The 14,978-nt window shown below is 44.8% G+C and overlaps 1 pseudogene; it reads left to right on the top strand.

Annotated features, from left to right (window-relative positions):
- Positions 1–917: 917 nt before the first annotated feature.
- On the top strand, positions 918–6,778 carry LOC100423252 (putative protein SSX9; annotated as a pseudogene).
- Positions 6,779–14,978: the final 8,200 nt, after the last annotated feature.

Here is a 14,978-nt window from a genome sequence, read left to right on the forward strand (position 1 = left end):
TTGTTTAGTAGACACGGTTTTGCTATATTGACCAAGCTGGTTTCAACTTCCTACCTCCTGGGCTCAAGTGATCCGCCCACCTTGGCCTCCCAAAGTGCTGCAATATCACAGGCCTGTGCCACCACTCCCAGCTAATTTTTTGTATTTTTTGTAGACAAGGGGGTTTGCTGTGTTTCCCAAGCTCGTCTCGACCTCCTGGGCTCAAGAAATCTGCACGCCTTGGCCTGTCAAACTACTGGGATTACAGGCGTGAGCCACTGCGCCTGGCTGATTGCTGTATCTTGAAAAACCCCACGTTCTCTCTAAGTGATGGCAGGCTCTTGTAGTCTCAGAAATTCTAGCCTTCTTCCTCCTGATAATTTACAAATCACCCAGTAATAGCCTCTAAATCTGTTCATATTAGCGATGCTCATTTCCCTTCAACAGAACAGAACCCCCTATCCCACTGCCTGATCAGATCCATCACCAGGGAGACCATGTTATCTCTGGGACTCACTTCCCTTCCTTTATTTATTGAGTGGGGGTGTCAGAATGCCCCCACTGAATAAAATTACAAAGTCACATCCCTGCCTCCCCAACAAGGGTCTGTACATCTTTCAGGGTAAGCCTAGCCACAGGGAAACTACTAACAACAGTAGCCAACCCCCTCCCAAAGACTCAAGGTTGCGTTGCCCATAGGAAACCTGTCATCCCCAATCAATACTTCTCCCAGAGACCCCTGGCTCCCTGTTTACATCTGACTTCTCCCCATGTCCTTACTCAGGGACTGATGAGCCCCGGATGGAGAAATGCAGCACCTGATTCCAGGTGACAGAGTGTGACTGGCCTTCACTGATTTCTCCCTCCACAGGACCAAAGGTCCTACGGCTGGAAAGACTCAGGCAGTTTCTCTTGCAGGTTAGACTGGTCCCGGTGCCATGAATGGAGATGACGCCTTTGCAAGGAGACCCAGGGTTGCTTCTAAAATGCCAGAAAAGATACGAAAGGTGAGGTGACCTGGAGGGGGCAGAGTAGTGGACCAGGGGACAGTGTGGGGTGACTAGGTTTCTGAGGAGGGGAGGACAGAGATACTGGAGACAAGGAGCAGGGTCTCGGGGGAGATCTGGACCCTTGGGAGCCTCCCACTCTCACTCTGTCATCACCTAGCATCCCTGGAGACAAGTCTGTGGCCGTGCACTACATTTGGTGACTCTCACTCCATTCAGGAAGGTGGGAAGAGAGCCAGCCAGCAGCATTAAAGCTCTACTGTGTGGCAGCGGAGAAGCTAGGGAAGATCCCCCATGTTGTCTCAGTTAGCCATGACATCAACCAGGACGGATTATCATCCCCACTTCCCAGATCCAGCACACAGGAAGCAGCTCCAGCTGAATGGCAGACATGCCTAGCTGAGTCACTGCCAAAATTTCTTTTTTTTTTTTTTTCCTAGACCTTTGATGATGTTACCAAATAATTCTCTAAGAAAGAGTGGGAAAAGATGAAAGCCTCGGAGAAAATCATCTGTGTGTACATGAAGAGAAAGTATGAGGCCATGACTAAACTAGGTAACAGAAAGTTCTAGGTACAGACAAGTCTGGGGACACATGAGCATCCCTCTTCCTGCTCTGGCTACTTCTTAGCTGCAGAAAGTACCCCACATTTTCCTTTTGTGCAGGGAAAAATCGCAAGGCAGCTTCTGAGTGTTCTGCTCTTCTGTGTCCTGTCAGGGCTAAGAGGAGGGACTAGCCACAGTGGAGTTTATACCTGGATCCTGCACGTTTCTCTCCCATAGGCGTCTGTTCTGATGAGCCCAACTGTCTCTGTGGCATCTCGGCACCCTGCCACCAACCGCACCTTCCTTCCCTCGGCTTGTCTCTCTCTCTCTTTTTTTTTTTTTTTTTTTTTTTTTTTGAGTCAGAGTCTCACTCTGTCACCTAGGCTAGAGTGTAGTAGTGCAATCACAGCTCACTGCAACCTTGAACTCCTGGGCTCAAGCAATCCTCCTGCCCAGCCCCTGGAGTAGCTGAGGCTACAGGCACGTGCCACCATGCCCAACTTATATTATTTTATATTTTGTAGATACGGTGGTCTCTCTCTGTTGCCCAGACTCGTCTCGAGCTCCTGGCCTCAACTTTTCCTGCATCCTCAGCCTCCCAAAGTGCTGGTACTACAAACATGAGCCATCATGCCAGGCCTAAGCTTGTCTCTTAAAGAATAAACATTTGGCTTCTTTCTAGGTTTCAAGGTCACCCTCCCACCTTTCGTGCATAATAAACGGGCCGCAGACTTCCAGGGGAATGATTCTGATAATGGCTGTAACCACAGGAATCAGGGTGAGTAGATGGGAAGGGGCTGGAAAGGGTGGTCTTCTCTAGCCCAACTGCTTTTCAGCTCAGCTACCTGGGAGAGATCTTTTTCTTTTTCTTTTCTTTTCTTTTTTTTTTTTTTTTTTTTTTGGATACAGTTTTGCTCTTATCGCCCAGTCTGCAGTGCTATAGGTCAATCTCAGCTCAAGGCAACCTTCACCTCCCAGATTCAAGCGATTCTTCTTGCTCAGTCTCCCATGTAGCTGGGCTTACAGGCGCCTGCTCCCATACCCAGCTAATTTTTGTGTTTTTGGTAGAGACGGGGTTTCACCATGTTGGGCAGGCTGGTCTCAACCTTCCTGACCGCAGGTGATCCACCTGCCTCAGCCTCCCGAAGTGCTGGGATTAAAGGCGTGAGCTCCCACTCCCTCCCTGTCTGTAATATTTCTAATATTCTCAATAAACAAATCAGATCTAACATAGCTGTGGGGTAATGTTGAGATCTGACTGGACTCAATATTATTCCCCATACTTTTCTGTGTGTTTGAAATATTTCTTTTTTAAATGACATGTTGTTCTTGCTAAGCACTGCTAATGAATCAAAGGACAGTTAAGAAAATGTTACAAGTGAAAGAAAATATTAAAATCACAGATCCGCAAAAAACTTCCAGAGTATGTTTCATTAACAGCATGTAGGTATTGCATAAGTATCTTAACAGAGAGGATGATGAACACATTATATAACAAAGATTGCTGTTTCTCTGTATTTTATCAAAACCAAATAGCCTTCTCATTTTCAAACAACACTGAATCTCCGTGATGAGCTTGGAAGAGATTTTAAAACAGTGATCCCTTATCCAACACACAGAGAACTTTCCCACTTGTCAGTGACGAGAGATAACATAGGGTGAAAAAAAGACAGGTTCTTAGGTAGAGAGATTTGAGCATTTCAGGAATATAAAGGGGACATATGTGAGCTCATCTGCTCTGACAACACAATTGTAAAACAAGGTCAGAATGTCTAAACTGTCTTCAGTAGACCTATTATTCCCCAACTAAACAGGCCGGATTCTACAGTGTCCCACAATCACTATAAGAGGTCTGAAAATCCAGTGCTTGAGTATCTGCCAAGTTTTTGACATTAAAGGAGTGTCTTTATACTGAAAATATTTCAGAGCCACTGGACTAAATCATCCATGGTTCATCACACATTTAACAGCTTAATGGACATACTAAAAGATTCACCCATTTCAAGTGTACAGTGATTTTTAGTTGTTGTACATCTTGAGTGGATACAGTTCAGATTCCCAACCAATCAATTTAATTATTTGGGAAAAAGTAAAAGATATGTAATGAAATAAGATGAGACTGTGATGGGGTTTAGTCCCCATCTGATACACCATGAGATGGATAATTCTGAATTGATGCCACCAATAAATGAATCAACCAGGACTAAACATAATTCAGAAGCAAATCTCAAATAACTCCTCAACAGTGAGTGGACTCATAACCCTCTGCTGCAGAATGCCCTCATGCAACAGAAGTCTCTCTAGAGTTTGGAAATCTTTACCAACAAAGAAAAATTCTGATGTATTCTCTTTCAGTTGAACGTCCTCAGATGACTTTCGGCAGGCTCCAGGGAATCTTCCTGAAGGTGAGTATCTCTCAAATCCAAAGGACCAGAGAACCTTTGTCCCTCCATGGATGCAAACACTGGTAAGAGTGGGAGAATATAAAAAATGCCCTCACTGCCTTTTTCTCCCCATGTCCCAGGTTTCTCCTACTTTAGGCGAGGGTAACTCTCCCAGCATTGCTGAGAACGCTGACTAAGATAACGCATGTGAAGATGCTTTGTAAGCTCTAAAGCACTATAGAAATGTCACTGATACTGTTTATCTGTGACCTTCACATTATAAAGATCATGCCCAAGAAGCCAGCAGAGGAAGGAAATGATTCGAAGGAAGTGCCAGAAGCATCTGGCCCACAAAACGATGGGAAATAGCTGTGCCCCCCGGGAAAAGCAAATACCTCTGAGAAGATTAACAAGAGATCTGGTAAGAGGAAACAATTCGGGAACAACCCCTCTGGCTTCCCTGGCTATGTTCAGGTGTGGGGACTGGGTGTGTGGCATGGATCCCAGACAAGCCTGGGTCCAGGCTGGGCTGAGGAGCTCACCCAACTCCAGATGAGATGTTAGACATGACTTCCAGAGACACAGACTGGAGTTGTCATCCATATAAAAAAAAACACATGACTTGGGTCAAGTCTTCCAAATTTTCTCAATTCCAGATTCCTAGTCCATAAGATGGAAATAAAGAGTCAGAGTTCATAAATTGTTTGGAGGCATTAAATTAAATCTAGAAGGCCTGATGACATGAAAGGTGCTCAAGCAATTCTGTCTGTAATTACCTGGGATCATATCTTACGCAGCTCAATGCCTGACACCCAATACATGTGTACTTCAGATATATTGCAGGCCACTGCAATAAAGTGAGTCACACATTTTTTTTGTTGTTGTCATTTTGCAGTGCATAAAAACTTTATGTTTACACTATACTATAGTCATTAAGTGTGCAATAGCATTATGTCTAAAAATGTACATACCTTAATTTTAAAATAATTCATTGATAAAAAATGCTAACAATCTTCTGAGCCTTCAGTGAGTCACACTCTTTTTGCTGGTGGAGGGTCTTGCCTCGGTGTTGATGGCTGCTGGCTGATCAAGGTGGTGGTTGCTGAAAGCTGGAGTGGCTGTGGAAGTTTCTTAAAAGGACACAACTATGACATTTGCCGCATAGATTAGGTCTCCCTTTCATGAAAGATTTCTCTGTAGCATGTGATGCTATTGGTTAGCATTTTACCCATAGTAGAACTTCCTCAAAGTTGGAGTCAGTCCTCTCTAGCTATGAAAGTCCTAGATGGCATCTCCTTCCAATAGAAAGCTATTTTATCTACATTGAAAATCAGTTGTTTAGTGGAGCCACCTTCATCAGTGATCTTAGCTAGATCTTCCGGATAACTTGCTGCAGCTTCTCCCTCAGGGTTTGCTGCTTCACCTTGCATTTTTATGCTGTGGAGACGGCTTCTTTCCTTAAACCTCACGAACCAACCTCTACTAGCTTCACACGTTTCTCCTGCAGCTTCTTCACTTCTCTCAGCTTTCATGGACTTGAAGAGAGTTCAGGTCTTGCTCTGAATTAGACTTTGGCTTAAGGGAATGTTGTGACTGGTTTCATGTTCTATCCTCACCACACAATCTTTCTCTATTTCAGCAGTAAGGCTGCTTTGCATTCTTATTTGTGTGTTCACTGGAGTATTAGTATTATTATTTCCTTCAAGAACTTTTCCTTTGCATTCACAGCTTGACTGTTCGGTGGAAGAGGCCAAGCTTTCAGCCTCTCTTGGCTTTCCGCATGCCTTCCTCACTAGGTTTAGCCATTTCTAGCTTGTGATTTAAAGCGAGAGACATGTGACTCTTCCTTTCATTTGAACACTTAGTGGCCATTGTAGGATTCTTAACTGTCATAATTTCAGTGTTGCTCTGTCTCAGGAAATAGGGAGGCCCAAAAAAAGGAGGAGAGACAGGGAACAGCTCATTGGTGGAGCAGTCAGAACACACACAACATTGGTCGATTAAGTTTGTCATCGTCTATGGGTGCAGTTCCTGGTACCCCCAAAATAATTACTCACAAAGGGGTGTCTATAGTCATTATAACTTAATTGTACATTTTAAAAAACTAAAAGAGTGTAAATAGATTGTTTGTAACAGAAGGATAAATGGTTGAGGGGATGGAGACCCTATTTTCCATGATGTGATTATTACCCATGGCATGCCTGTATCAAAGCATCTCATGTACCCCATAAGAATATATACTTACTATGTACCCACAAAACTAAAAAACAAAAATTATTTTAAAACACCAAAGAACAACAAAACAATTGCAATCATAATATCAAAGCTCACTGATAACAGATCACCATAACAGATATAATAATAATGGAAAAGTGTAAAATTGGTGAGAATTTCAAAAAAAAATTGCAGTATCTGCGAAGCGGTATAAAAATGAGGTGTCATAAAACAAGGTATGACTGCAAGCCCTTAACAAATATGTGCAGCATGGAAGCTAGGTATGGGTGAATGTTCCCGTAAGTGAAGAGGTTGGAAATCTAAACCTAACAAGGGAAGGAGCCAGAAGCTAAAACTTTAACTGGCATTTGCAGTGTACTGGTGTGGGTCTAAGATCTCAGCCTCTCTAAGCCAGAGGATGTGAAAAACTGGATAAAGAAGGCCCATGGGCACTTGGGAGGAAGGAGGCATCTCCTTTTTTTGAGTAAACAGAGCCTAACACTGTCTAACTTACCCAACCCTCACTTTCCAACTCTTCTCCATCATAGGACCCAAAAGGGGGAAACATGCCTGGACCCACAGACTGCGTGAGAGAAAGCAGCTGGTGATTTACGAAGAGATCAGCGACGCTGAGGAAGATGACGAGTAACTCCATAAGTGAACCTTCGGCTCATCCCTCACATCCCTGCAGATGTGCTCTTCTGTTATGGTACCGGTATCCCATCTTGTCACTTGTTCCCCAAATCATTCCCTTTTCTAGGATACAGCATTGAAGCTGAATGATGAAACTCCCCTTTCTCTTTCTTTCTTTTTTCTTTTTTTTTTTTTTTTTTTTTTTTGGAGGGATTATTCTTGCTCTGTTGCCCAGGCTGGATGTGGTGGGGCGATTTTGCCTCACTGCAACTTCCACATCTGGGGTTCAAGTGATTTTCTTGCCTCAGCAACCTGAGTAGGTGGGATTACATGTGTGCACCCCCAAACGCAGCTAATTTTTGTATATTTAGTAGAGATGAACTTTCACCATGTTGGTCAGGCTGGTCTCGAACTCCTGACCTCGTGATCCACCTGCCTTGGTCTCCCAAAGTGCTGGGTTTACAGGCGTGAGCCTCTGTGCCCGGCCGATTTACCATGCTCTTTCTACTCCCTACCCTGTATATCCAGCGATGCTCCCTAACCAGGATGCTGTGGGTTCCCAAACCCCAGGTCAGCCCTGATATGCGGGACACATCTTCTTCTAGCTTAGGAATTGATAACGTAGACAAGGAAGTCACTGTGGCATGAGCAGATGGTTCACTTCAAGGAACCGTGGAAGGCGTGTGCAGGTCCTGAGGTAGGGCAGAATCAGAGTGTGCAGGGTCTGCATATCAGGAGGACTTGAGATTGAGTTGTCACGCGGTGGGAACTCACTGCCACTTACTTTCCTTCTCTCTTCTTGCCTCAGCTTCAGGGATATAACACATGCCCATGATGAGAAGCAGACCTTGGTGACCTTTCACGAACATGGGCATGGCTGTGGACCCCTTGCCATCAGGTGTATAGCAAGTGAAAGCAAGTGTTCACAACAGTGAAAAGTTGAGCATCATTTTTTTTAGTGTGGCAAAAGTTCGATGTTAGCGTTTCCGTTGTATTTTCTTGCAGTGTGCCATTCTGTTAGATATTAGCATTTTCATTGATGAGCAAGACATACTTATCGCGTATGTCGTTCTGTGTATCCATGCACCTACCTTAGAAAACAAGCACAGTCAGGTATTCTCTGCATAGAACAGCACTATCCTCCTCTCTCCCCAGATGTGACTACTGAGGGTAGTTCTGAGTGTTTAATTTCAGATATTTTCCTCTGCATTTACACACCACACACACACCCACACAAACACCAAGTAACACTATAAGCATCTCCCATCTTCTTGCACTCCCCTCATCTGATTCCCCTGTATCAGTCAATAACAGTTAATAAAACTTTGCAAACGTTTCCCAGTTGTTTGCTCCTCTCATTATTCTGGACACAGGTCTCTGCACATGTGTGAATATTTCTTTAGGAAAGATTTTTAGAAGTGGAATTTCTGGGTCAAAGGAGTCATTTATTCAACAAAAACCTAATGAGTGCATCCTTGTGCTGAGCGCTGTTCTAGGTGATGGAGAGACATCAGGGAACAAGGCAGACAGATGTTCCTGACCACCATTCCAGAGGAGGATGTTTCCAGTTGTTGGTTTGTTTGTTTGTCTGTTTTTTCTAGAGATGGGGTCTTGCTCTGTCCAGGCTGGAGTGCAGTGGCATGATCATAGCTCAATGCCGCCTTGAACTCCTGGGCTCAAGCGACCCTCCCATCATGGCCTCCTAAAGTGCTAGGATTCAGGTGTGAGTCACCGCTCCTGGCCTCCAGTTTTTATTTTGATGGAGACTATACACTTCAGTCCTGGAGCAGGATTCTGCAGCAGGTGGTTGGGCATCTTGGCCTTCGCTCTCTGAACAATTTTCAAGTTAAAGATCTGGGACCGTCCATTTGGGAGTATGTGGGAGGAAACACAGATGAAATCATCATCTGGGGAACGTGGAGGAATGAGGAAGATGCGTGCACGATAGACCCTGTAATGGAGAGGGAATAAAGAGTCCACTTAGTCTCCATGCAGGGGATCAACGGTGGGAAAGTCCCCTGGACAGAAGCATGAGACTGCCCATCAAGGGTCTCACCAACCAAGGGCCTGGGGACTGGGGTGGGGACGATGATTGGGGAATGGGACAGTTCTTTCTCACAGGTACCACCGCACGGTGCAGAGGGGAAACAATTGTGGGGAAAGGAAGGGCAGAGCTGAGTCTGTTTTAGAACAAACCATTGTGTGTGAATGGAGACATCAAAGCTCCATTCACACACAATGGACTTGAAACACCAGACCTGGGTGGAGGCAGGATTGGAGCAGTTTGACCATCCGTGGCCCATCACTTTGGCCTCCTGGACCTCCCCAGCCTTGGAAGGAGGACACTGTCATCATTATGCCTATATAATAGATGAGAAACGGAGTCCCAGACAGATGGTAGGCATCTTGTCACAGGTCCTACAGCTGGCAGGTGCAGGAGGGGCTGAGTTTGGAGCTCACTGACTCTAGAAACATTAAGGAGAACAGGTGCGTGTGATGAAGGGAGGGAGAATTGAACAAGCCCAGTTCTGTCCCCAGTCACAAGGTAGAGGCTGTGGGTTCATTTTCCCAAGACAAGGATCACTCGGACAGAGAGAGTGCAGGGAGGGAGAGGCAATCATGGTCATAGTGGGGACAGTGGGAGACAGAGATATGCAGGGTGGGCAGAAGAGGGTCAGGCAAAGAAGCAGGGGAGACCCAAGGCCAAGTGTGGGCTGTCACAACCACCAGAGGAAGAGGGTGCCAGGAAGGAGGTTGTGGAGTTCCATGAGCAGCAGAGGTTCCCCAGATCTGTGAGCATGTCCTGCCTGGCACTGCAGGAAGAGATGGCTTCCAACCAGGTCAGTGTGGACGTACCTCTACCTGTGTCTCAGAGGAAACAAATTCTATTTTATCCCAACATGGTTCTGTATTACACAAATATAACATTCTGATACTAGATATTGAGTGCCTTTTCCTCCATGCAAATAGAAGAGAGCATGATTTGATTTTTCTTTCTCCCTGGGAAGATGGGATCCATAAGTTGGGTCCCCCAGCCTACAAGAAAGGGTGGCTGGAAGATTGTGAGTCGTGACAGGGAACGTTTTTCCTTAGGTTCCTTGGGTATATAAAGCTCCTGATTATTTGTCTATCCAGGGTAAAGAGTGAACATGGTCCCCTCTCCACAAATGTGTTTCTCTCCTTCACTATTGCTGTGAAGGGCTGAAGTTCCATCAAGTTCTGATACGTTACTTTATTATTATTATTATTATTTTGAGACAGAATGTCACTCTGTCGTCCAGGCTGGAGCACAGTGGCTAGATCTTGGCTCACTGCAAGCTCTGCCTACCAGGTTCAAGTGATTCTCCCACCTCAGTCTCCTGACTAGCTGGGAATCCAGGCACGTGCCACCACACCCAGCTAATTTTTTGTATTTTTAGTAGAGACGGAGTTTCACTGTGTTAGCCATGATGATCTCAATCTCCTGACCTCGTGGTCCGCTGACCTTGGCCTCCCAAAGTGTTGGGATTACAGCCCTGAGCCACTACGCCCAACGATACATTAGTTTTTTAGTGTTTTTGTGAGACAGGATAGCACTCTGTTGCCCAGGCTGCAGTGCAGTGATGCAATTACAGCTCACTGCAGCCTCGATCTCCCAGGCTCAAGGGATTCTCCCACTTCAGCTTCCATTCTAGCTGGGACTACAGGCACACGCCACCACACCCAGCTAATTTTTGTATTTTTGGTAGAGATGGCATCCACTATTTTGCCCAGGCTGGTCTGTATCTCCTGGCCTCAGTCAATCATCCTGCCTCAACCTCCCAAAGTGCTGGGATGACAAGCGTGAGCCACCTCGCCAGGCCTTCATTTCTTTAATGAACAATTATCAGAGTTTCATCTTAGAGAAAAAAGTGGCTACTGCCAGCCAATCTGAGTGTGGTGTTGGAGGGGAATCTGGCTGATTCAGACATTTCAAATGAACTTTTAAATTAACCTACCTGATGACTATCCTAAGGTCTTTTCCAGCTCTGTTTTTTTGTTGTTGTTGTTTGTTTGTTTGTTTGATTCAGGGTTTGGAGATTTTCAGAGGCTTTGCTACAATGAGCATCTCCTGGGCGGGCGCGGTGACCCACGCTGTAATATCAGCACTTTGGGAGGCCGAGGCAGGCAGATCACTTGAGGTCAGGAGTTGGAGACCAGCCTGGCCAAAATGGCAAAACCCCCGTCTCTACTAAAAATACAAAAATTACCCGTAGTGGTGGCTGGCCTCTGTGAATTCCGGTTACTGCGGGGAGTGAGGCGGGATAATCACTTGAACCTGGGAGACAGAGGGTGCAGTGAGCCGAGATCACACCACTGCACTCCAGCCTGGGCGACAGAGTAAGTCTCTGTCTCAAAAAACAAACAGCATCTCTTTCCTACAGTGATTTGTGCTTTGGTCTTGTCTCCTTGGGTTTCTCTATCAGTCTGATCCCATCTATTCTATCTCCCAGGAATGCCTCAATATTTCTGGTGGACCACCGATCCGTTTTCCTATTTTCCTCCACTGTTAAGAATTGATCCTTGAAAACATTTTCTTCCCAGTTCAATGGAATGTTGAGTAGGGCACGGGATCTATCTGCCATCTTGCTCCAATCATCTGGTTTTAGATATTTTATGTATATTTGTCACTGGATATAAGTGTAATTTTTCTCAATTTGGTTTTCTAAATAGTTATTATTGGTATGTAGACAACCTATGTATTACTGTATATAATGTTTTGTTACCTGTCTGGGTGCAGCTTCCCCTGCATTTTGGGACAAGACTCAATCCATTTTATTCAAAACAAACAAACAAAAAAACTGACAGCCTGGGTGCGGTGGCTTATGCCTGTAATCCCAGCACTTTGGTAGGCCGCAGTGTGTGGATCATCTGAGGTCAGGAGTTTGAGACCAGCCTGGCCAAGATGGTGAAACCCCATCTCTACTAAAAATACAAAAAATAAAAATAAAATTAGCCGGGCCTGGTGGTGCACGCCTGTATTCCCAGTTACTAGGGCAGCTGACACAGCAGGATCATTTGAACTCGGGAGGAGGAGATTGCAGTGAGCCGAGGTGGCACCACTCCACTCCAGCCTGGGCAACAGAGATTCTATCTCTAAATAAAAAGAAAAAAAGAAAATTCACTTCACAGGCAATAGATAGTTATAAAAGGATAATTTATGGAAGATTTCATAGGGGAGACTGATGGAAAGAAAGAAGTATATATTTTACAGAGCTGAGCAGTTCACAGGGAAAATCACCAGAACTGCCTTTTTCTCCAAAATTATTACCCCTACGCCATACTACTACTGGTTCTTCTAGTCCTTCCCTCTATTCCAAATCCTCAAATTGTCCATTTTCTTATTGGGATAATTTTCTTCTGCCCAGATCTAGGTCCTCCACAACACTTAACACTGTCTTCGGCTGTTTGAATGCCCATTGTTTTAGCTCAGGTTCCCAAAGAAACAGAATTTGGATGATTGAGGACACCTCTGAATAGACTATACTGAGAAACCATGCCTGGAATGGTACATGAAGAGAGGAGAGGAGAGGGAATTTACGTACCTGGCTCTCACTCCTGGTTCCTTTTCTTAATGGTCAAAATTCAACCCACAGGCACTAGCTCCACTACACTTCTAGATTGCATCATCTGCCCCCTTGGCAGCTGTCTGGGAAGCCAGATCCCACACTTTGAAGTGTAGTGTTTCATACAATCCAAAAGTGGTAGCAAAGGCCAGGCATGGTGGCTCACGCCTGTAATTCCAGCGCTTTGGGAGGCCAAGGCAGGCGGATCATGAGGTTAGGAGTTTGAGACCAGCCTGGCTAGCATGGTGAAACCCTGTCTCTACTAAAAGTACAAATTTAGCTGGGCATGGTGGCGTGCACCTGTAATCCCAGCCACTCAGGAGGCTGAGGTAGGAGAATCGCTTAATCCCGAGAGGCAGAGGTTGTACGGAGCTGAGATCGCACCATTACACTCCAGCCTGGATGACAGAGAGAGACTCACTCTCAAAAACAAAACAAAACAAACAAACAAACGCAACAGTGGTAGCAGATTTCAGAAAGTCCAGGTATGTACCTAATTGGCCTGGTTGTACAGCACCAGCCAAGGGTGAAAACTGAAAACTCCCATGTAAGTCCTAAGTTCACTGAGTAATTAGAGTACCCATCTGTGTTAGTTAATTGCCTTTATCTGAAGGAAAAATAAAACTCATATCTCTATGACAAGCAGGTGTTTACAGCTTGGAGCAAGTCACCTAGGCTAAACTCCCCAGGTGACAGGGAGACAAGGACATCATCTTCCTTGATGTTCACATTTCAAAGAGATGGCTCCAAGGACCTGAAGATAGACATTCCCAGGGGCTGGGTATGGTGGATCATGCCTGTAATCCCAACACTTTGGGAGGCTGAGGCTGGAGGATCACTTGAGGCCTGGAGTTCAAGTTCAAGACATTCCTGGGTTCTACGGTGGACAGAGGCTTACAGATCAAAGGAAGAATTTACAAATACAAGTTTTCTGAAGGAAATGCTCTAAGGAAAGTGAAATGGGGAAAGATATCTTCTTCCCTTTTGGCAACAGGAAAAATTCAATTTCGTGTTTAGTTACCCTTACAATTTCCCCCTATTGTTATTCTTTTATAGTAATACTGCAGTTTTCTAATTATCTCCACTGCTGTTTCTATCTGTCTTTGGGTAGTTTACAGCCACCTAGATATCCAACAAGTCTATAGTAAGATGCAAAGCAAAGCAATTATGAAGATTATAATATAATGATTTTTTTTTTTTCCGGACGGAGTTTCACTCTTGTTACCCAGGCTGGAGTGCAATGGTGCGATGTCAGCTCACTGCAACCTCTGTCTCCTGCGTTCAAGTGATTCTCCTGCCTCAGCCTCCCGCGTAGCAGGGATTACAGACATGTGCCACCATGCCCAGCTAATTTTGTATTTTTTGTAGAGATGCAGTGTCACCATTTTAGCCAGGCTGGTCTTGAACTCCTTACCCCAGGAGATCTGCCCACCTCGGCCTCCCAAAGTGTTAGGATTACAGACGTGAGCCACCATGCCCTGCCTAGAAAGAATTTTTAAATTCAGTAAAATACTCACCTTGTAGGGGCAGGATGACCTTTAAACACATCATAGTGGTTCAAAGTCAAAATAAATTATAGAGACAAATCCCTAAATCAAATGCTCTATTCGGGAATCGCAAAATTGCAATTCAGGGCATACACACGGACTAGGGTGATCTTCAGCATGTGCAACAAATGAAGAGAAGCTGGAAGTTTTATTAGAAAGAAAAATGTTACATATTGTTTTGAAATGAGGCTCATTGGCCCTGGAGAAGCTGGTTCATTGGCACAATCAGCTTTCACATTCCCTCTTTTGATCAACATCTTTCTTTGAAAACCTCACTGATTAGCCATCTTAAAGTGAGGCTTCATTGTCACTCCATGCCAGGATGGACCTGGGCCGGTTGTCTTGGTCCCATGTCAAAGGAAAGGTAAGGGAGTCAATATCACAGACATGAGCCACATTTGAGCCACAAAGAGGCCAGAAGAAAAAAAAAACTCAGGCAGCTTTGTCTGGAGTTCAGCATCAAATTCCATCTTATTAGTCCCATCTATATTAGCATTCATCTTGAAGCACCAGGTCAACATTTTCCTGTTGGGAGAACTGGCTTAACAAATATTAGACAGGCAACAAGAATGGAGCTCAAAGATCATAATACAAAAGTAATTAGCAATTGTTTTATTTTATTTTATTTCATTTTATTTCATTTCATTTCATTTTATTGCAATGCAATCTTACTCTGTTATCCAGGCTGCAGTGCAGTGGTATGATCTCGGCTCACTGCAACCTCCACCTCCTGGGTTCAAGTGAATCTCCTGCCTCAGCCTCTCGAGTAGCTTGGATTACAAGTGCTCACCACCTCACCTGGCTAATTTTTGTATTTTCAGTAGAGACGAGGTTTCACCATGTTGGCCAGGCTGGTCTCGAACTCCTGACCTCAAGCGATCAGCCCTCCTTGGCATCCCAAAGTGCTGGGATTACAGGCATGAGCCACCGCACCCAGCTATAATTAGCAATAGTATAATAAATTTAGTTTGTCCAATGGTTTTGAACCAAGATCCCAAGACTAAGGGCCACCAGCTAAACAAATCAAAAGACTGTGGGGGAAGTCAATGAGGCCTCTTGTAGTCTTTGAGTAGCATTTTAGGAC

The sequence above is a fragment of the Macaca mulatta genome, chromosome X (assembly GCF_049350105.2).
Source record: "Macaca mulatta isolate MMU2019108-1 chromosome X, T2T-MMU8v2.0, whole genome shotgun sequence".
Lineage (NCBI taxonomy): Eukaryota > Metazoa > Chordata > Mammalia > Primates > Cercopithecidae > Macaca > Macaca mulatta.